The 7265-nt window shown below is 42.6% G+C and overlaps 2 long non-coding RNA genes across 2 annotated transcripts; both read left to right on the top strand.

Annotated features, from left to right (window-relative positions):
- The first annotated feature begins 2931 nt into the window (after positions 1-2931).
- LOC311328222 lies at positions 2932-3728 on the top strand. Its single transcript, XR_014631185.1, has 3 exons — positions 2932-2990; positions 3185-3322; positions 3625-3728. It is a non-coding gene; the product is annotated as an uncharacterized lncRNA (long non-coding RNA).
- A 412-nt stretch (positions 3729-4140) lies between these two features.
- LOC311328221 lies at positions 4141-5398 on the top strand. Its single transcript, XR_014631184.1, has 4 exons — positions 4141-4243; positions 4373-4485; positions 4613-4683; positions 5214-5398. It is a non-coding gene; the product is annotated as an uncharacterized lncRNA (long non-coding RNA).
- Positions 5399-7265: the final 1867 nt, after the last annotated feature.

Below are 7265 nucleotides of genomic sequence, written 5' to 3'. Positions count from 1 at the left end.
ATCTCTCTCTCTCTATCCCGCTCTCTCTTTTTTACAAGCAATCTACATAACAAGCATTCTATCTTTATCTCTCTCTCTGTCCCGCTCTCTCTTTTTACAAGCAATCTACATAACAAGCATTCTATCTTTATCTCTCTCTCTGTCCCGCTCTCTCTTTTTACAAGCAATCTACATAACAAGCATTCTATCTTTATCTCTCTCTCTGTCCCGCTCTCTCTTTTTTACAAGCATTAACAGCAATTCCAAGCATTAACAGCAATTCCAAGCATTAACAGCAATTCCAAGCAATTTTACAGCGCCCAAACTTTGCCCTATTTTCTCAGCGCCTGATTACTACAAAGCCTCTCCTTTACCAGCATTTCATTTACAAGCATCTCTTTTACCAGCCTCTTAATTACATGCATCTCTTTTACCAGCATCTATTTATAAAGCATTTCTAATTACAAGCATTTCCATTTACAAGCCATCTTTCTGTCCCCTATCCTGTTCTGTTCTATACTGAAGCAAAGTGTCAAGAGTAGAATTTATTATCCACAGATTTACATCTACATTGTTTAGACATCTACATTGAAGTAGTTAAACATTACTTCTTTGGACTTTTTTTGCACTGAATTGTATTTGCATGTATTCATATAGCCGTGTGTGAAGTTAAAATAATACAAACTGTTGCTTTGATATATTTGAAAAGTGCATTTCATTACTCATTGTACCTATCTACATATACAGTACATTTACTAAGTAGAAGTAGTCTAATTTGTGTAGCCTTACCAAAGTTTTTGTTCTTAAGACACTAATAAAAATACACAAAGGAGGAACTCTACTCATCTGAAGTACACAAGGAGGATTCATCTGAAGTGATCCTGTCAGCAGATCAACATAACTGGTTCCATTGAACGATAAACAGGGTGTACAATACAAAGTGCAAGACATCTAATTAAAATTCAATTATATAAGTAATAATACTGTTGTTGCTTTGCTAGATTACAAAGTATTGTGTTTAATATATTGGTTGCGCACAATAAAAGTAAAACATTCAGATTTGTGGTTTTGGAGCACAACAACAATGCCAAAGAAGAGTAAAAGGTCCCAAGTTCTAAGACAGCGCTGCCAACAGTCAACTGAGCTTCACTGTGCAACAACTGAACAGGAAGAATGTGCTGGTCCTCAGAGCCCTGGAGAGGTCAAGGTGTCTGCAGCGTCTCGTGCTCACAGTGTAACACAGGGAGGTCAACGTGATTCATTGTGTGTACCACATGTATCTTATGCAGACATTGTAAAGAGAGGACATCAGAGTGATGATCTTTGTGTACCAGGGCCATCTCATGCTTACCAGGTGAACCACAGTCAAAGTGATATGTCATGTCGACCACAGGTATCCCACGCAGACAGTGTAACAAGGGGACGTGATGATCCATGTGTAGCAGGACCTTCCCATGCAGACTCTATAAACCTGGGAGATCAGCCTTCTGTGAAACATGTCTGTGCATCCCGCAGCCAGGATTCTCCTAGATACGGCCCATTCAGAAATACACAGTGTACATGTAATTCACTAACTTTCCTTGCATTCCTTCATGAGAATGAAAACATCACCACAGCAGACCTCAACCTCGTTTTGGATAAGGGTGACGTTATGTATCAACAGGCCAGGAAAAGGTTTCCTCAACACATCTTTTTGACTACTGACGAGCTACCCCATGAAGCCCCAGCACGCAGGTTTACACACCATGTGAACATGGAACACCTTTCCAGATATGGCTCATTAGGAGACCCTCTACCTGGAGCTGTAGATGGCTTTCTGGACCTAGAGGCAGGATTGAGCTGCTTGTTATCAGATGTGCAGTATGCGTTGCTGTTGATGACAGGGTTATGTATTGCAGTATTCAGAACTACGACAGGCAGATATGGTTTCTTCGACCCCCACTCCAGAACAGCTGATGGTTTGCCCTTACTCCCGGGATCACACACTCGTGGTACTGCTGTCATGCTGACATTCACACATCTCAGTGATATGATTGACAGGCTCCTAAAGTATCACAAGATTTTGGAGGCTATAGGAGCAACTTTGGCCTCCAGAGGGCGCACTTGACCTCCGCCCACCTGCTTACCGCCCACCTGCTTACCAAGATATGTGACCGTCGCTTTCCCGAACTCGCACTTCGCCAAGTTCAGTGTCAGAGACGCATCAGCCAGACGCTGGAAAACTGTCCTCAGCGAGGATACATGATTTTCCCAATCTGAGGAGTGAACCACCACATCATCCAAATAAGCCTTACAATCAGGCACACCAGAAAAAACTATATTGACCAGTCTTTGGATGAATGGGCAAAAATTCCCAGACGCACTTTAAAAAGAGTGGAAGCTGTTATAGCTGCAAAGGGGGGACCAACTCCATATTAATGCTTATGAATTCAGAATGGGATGTCATAAAATCTCCTGTAGGTGTAATGTCTAGGTGGCCCCAATACCTTCGTCCTTATAGTGTATTTGATTGTCATATGTTTTGGGCCCAGACATTAAGATGTCATATGGTTTGTAACTAGATACTTAACAGAAGAATGTTAACTAGCTAGTTATGGCACTTCTCTTCAAGGGAAACGATGACAGTTCACTGTGTCAGTGCCTTATATACCTTTTCATCAAGCAAACTTGACTTTCATTGGACGCTTCACTCTGGATCAAACATTTTAAAATATTAAAATCGTAATATTTTTTTTGTTTTGTTACTATTACTATACTTAATATATATATACTACGTTATCACCACAGATCGGTGTACAGTCGTAAAACCTCTGCAGACACAAAAGGCTCCCATGCAGATCCCTCGGTTCGGTTCCGCAGGTGGTTCCTTTTCATTTATTTTCTCTTCTGCTTCCTCTCCTCTTCACTATTTTCACTCTGTATTGCTCTACTTCTCCAGTAGTGTTGTTTTCGCCTGCTGCCTTTTGCAACGTGACTGAATCGTCAAGATACAAGATCAGTTTATTAGCCAGGTATATGGTTTACACATACCAGGAATTTGTCATCTCTCAAACACAACCTGTGCTTCTCTCTTAGTGACTGACTTGCAATTCACAGCTCTTTTCATTCACTCTCCCTCTAATAGCTGGTGTATTCATGTTTGATAGTGTATCTACATGATGAGTATGTTCTAACTTTGTGTGTGTCTGTCTGTCTGTCTACACAGGCTGTCAGACTGTTTGGATAAGAAAGCAGAGACCAATGAGCTCAGGGAGAAGGACATGAAGCTGACAACATCCGCTTTCAGGCGCTTGGCTCTGCCCACCAGCTGGACCAGCTCAGAGAGTCCATGAACCGCATGCAGGTAACTCCACACACACAGTCTCACCTACACAGGTAAGCCAGGACAGCAAATGGGGGAGAGGTGAGACAGACCTTGAGGTCGAACCTGTGACTCTCAGCCTCCTTCTGTTACTCAAGCCTGTCCTATAGCTCAAGCGTAGAGGAGGAGAGAGGACTACTGCATGAACTAACGGCCTGCTGTCAGGCCTCTGCCTATCAGAGTTTGATGATTGAGACTGTCACTCTGAGAAAGTGAGTAGCAGAGGGACAGAGAAGCAGAGCGTTACTCTTTATACGTTACTCTGCAACTGCTGTGCTTTACAGACTCAGAAGAAGAGCTGGACAGTGCATGGCCCTTCAGCTACAGGGCAGGAATGGTCAAGCCATGGAAGAGTCGGAAGAGGAAGATGAAGAGGATGATGACGACGACGACGACGAGGGTGAGTTCAGAAAGCGACCCAAAATCTTTAATAATAAATGTATACCTGCACATTATGAGGGGGAGGACCCGTATGCACACACACACACACACACACACACACACACACACACACACACTCTTCTTGAAGGGTGGCTGTGTAGTCTGTGAAGGAGGAGCTGTGGACCCGTCACCCCAAAGAGACACACCTCCCACTCTGCTATATGATGCGTTTATGTTTTGCTGTGATTATAGCAATATGTGAAATTCAGCACTTAACGGCTTACTGCTGCTGCGTGAATATCCCACACACCGCCACACTAGTGTTTATAATGCAGGTTAAATGCCTAGATTAACCTCTTTCTTTCTTTCTTTCTTTCTTTCTTTCTTTCTTTCTTTCTTTCTTTCTCTGTCTCTCTGAAGGCTCATCTGTTCGTGTTGCAGCTTGTCTATAGGCTGTTAGTGAGACCTGTTCTACCGGGTTTGATTAAAAAGAGACTGCTGATTTCTGATCACTGTATCAGAGTGAGTGAGTCATGCTGGCACACACACACGCAAACAAGGTGTGAGCCGAGGTGGGCTAGGGTTGATATGAGATAGGTGTACAAGCTTGGTGGTCTTCTCTCTCTCTCTCTCTCTCTCTCTCTCTCTCAGGACTGAATGGTGAGGATGGTTTGGAAGAGACGGCCATCAAAGTCCCTGAAATGTCCAAATCACATTCAGACATGCAGCTGCTGAGACAAGGGCATGACTGCAGATACATACAGGTGAGAACAGTGAAATGTACAAATACACATACATGTAAAGGCGCACAACCCACATTCACTCATACACAGAACAAGTCACACTTCTTCCTTTAATGCCCGCTCTTTCTCTCTCCCTCTTCACCTGCAGTATTTTGATCTGGAGTCTTACTGTACCTGCAGCTGAACTGAGAGAGGGATCTGAAGATGCCATGTGTGCATGTAGGTCCTGGCTGGAATATCCTCATTACGTCCATGATGGTCTGATCTGCATGTCTGACTCTCGATTCATCACAGTCATCCTGGGCTCACACTACAGGATTTTAAAAATCAATTTCTAAATCGGGTTGCATTACACAAGGAAATCTTAACAGATATTCTTCTTGTGAATCTCAAACATGCACCCACCACAAGATTTGTGAATAAGGCATATAATCACACATCTGGGTCTGTGAGCCGATCGGGAGGTTTAAGATTTGGCCTATAAACCCCTCACATTTCACAAGATAATCTGTGTCGAACATCAGTAATGACCAACGTTCCAGACCAGATTTCTCCTCCGATTGTCGGGAGTGGTGAATCGGGGATGAATCAGCCCAAATATCCTGTAGTATGAGCTTGGCATACGACAGCCTTATTAGAGTGTCTGGAAGGGGTTGTCTTTGTGTTAGTGTGTGTGTTTTGTATGTCTGTGTGTTTGTGTTCTTATTTAAAAATATGTTTCTGTCTCTCACCTTCCTCCCTCCCTCCAGTCTATGAGGAGGTCTCCATAGACCCAGTGTGTGGCTGAAGGCTGGTCCCGGTCAAACCAGACCTGCACATAAGGGAGGAAGCAGACCGGCCGGTGCTACAGTCAGCTCCAGTCACATGGTCCTGTCTTACGCCATGGAGATGATTGCGGCCCTGGGCTGTGTGTGTGCCAGTGCGCATTAAAGTTACAAACCTATTGAGACTTGTGTTTGAGTTGTCTTTGGCATTATTCAGCTGTGATGTCCTCTCCAAGTACAGTAGCCTAGTTTGATTTTGACACATTTTCCCCCTGCACTGCTGCTGTACTTTTCTGCTGCTAAAACACCCAATTTCCCCACACAGGATTCCTATCTATCTATATGTTCTCATTTGTTAATGGCAAAAACGTTTTGGGAGAGAATAAAGATGTGAGTTTTCAAAATCACTTTACACTAAGCATTTCAAGACCAGGATCTTCACCGTCTGAATCCATCTCATGCAGGGTTTGCAATAGCCTGAGGTCAATATTGCCTGTGCATAATGGTGTCTTTGCACCATGCTATACTGTAGTACATATTGTGCACAATGCACACTTTCATATGCTGTGCACCATTCACCATAACGGAGAACGGAAGACATCAAGTTCGATATACATATCCAGGTGTCTACTGCTGCAACAGTTGAATATAAAATGTGGACTAACCTTGTAGACCAGATTTGAATGAAGTACTGAGACGCGCGTGTGCACGCTGTGTTGTCAAGCTGCCCTGGCAACAGCTGCCCTGGCAACAGCTCATTCCGTCACCTTTGAATCGAAGGTAAGTTGACGTTAGCAATGTTAAGACAGTTGGCTAGCTAATATATCATAGCTAAACCATGTCAATGTTATTACTATGCAAAGTATTACTAAAATACAGTTAACGCACTTTTTCCAGTTAATTCTGCTTAAGTTAAAATGTTTTTGTCGACCAGTGTTTGAACGCTAGCTAGTAATGCTAAAGCAAATGATAGCACTAACATTAGCTAGCGAGCTGTAGGGTGAATGAGAATATTTAAGTCCAACATTTGATGTTTATTGACATAGCGACAGGTTTAACAAGAATAAATCACGAAATGTTATTGTAAACCTCCATATTCATGAAGCAAGAGACGTTGGCGAACACCTAAATTGGACAGGATTAGCTATCTTGATAATCTTGGCACCGTCAGTTTGCTCTGTTAGCTAGTTAACGGTCTAGCCTCCTGAATGAGGCCCAAACTCAAACTGCTGTTTGGTATGCACGTTGAATTTATCCTAGCTATTTGGGATTAGTGTGACCTGTGTGTGTGTGTGTGTGTGTGTGTGCGTGCATGCATGTGTGAGACAGTGTGGGTCGATACACGTGCAGTCCTATATGCATGCACATTAGGGCTAAACTATGAAGTTTATTATAGCTTCCCATAGAACCACAATGAACATAAAGGCTAGCGCCTCCTCGTGGACAGAATAAAACACTACCTAATTATAAAATAAGATATTCATGGATTAGATTTGGCATTTCAATGTACTAATCGTACTAACTGGTGTACTTTTTTGTTCCCTCTTTTCTTTTTCTCCATAGATTTGATAGTGACTCAGGTAAGTCAACCATTGTGTGAGATATATTTTGATTATATAGTTGTGGGTAGGACCTGGAGAGTGGTGAGGTGATGTCGTCATTTTGGAAATGCATTTTTCTAGATGGCTTTAATGATGTGTTTTAACTTTTAACGGCAGTCTGGAAGTTTCTGTTAAACACATAATGACATCAGACTTCACCAGTTTATTGATCTAATGTCTAGTAATTTATATAGCCTTACACTTTGAAAACCTCTGGGCTACATATTGTGTATTTACTAATTGTTAATCTCTCTTCACAGAGCAACTTGTTGGTTCAACTTGTTGGATAGTCTACCCTTATCAGTAAGTCACACTGCACTCATTACTATTACCATCTGAGATGGGAGGGTGGGGGGCATGCTTTAAACCAATCACAATCGTCTAGGGTGGAGCTAAGCCCTGGATGCAATGACAGTTGTCAGCTCAATGCAGACAA

The sequence above is a fragment of the Borostomias antarcticus genome, assembly GCF_949987555.1.
Source record: "Borostomias antarcticus genome assembly, contig: scaffold_86, whole genome shotgun sequence".
Lineage (NCBI taxonomy): Eukaryota > Metazoa > Chordata > Actinopteri > Stomiiformes > Stomiidae > Borostomias > Borostomias antarcticus.
This window is presented reverse-complemented; position numbering and strand designations above follow the sequence as displayed.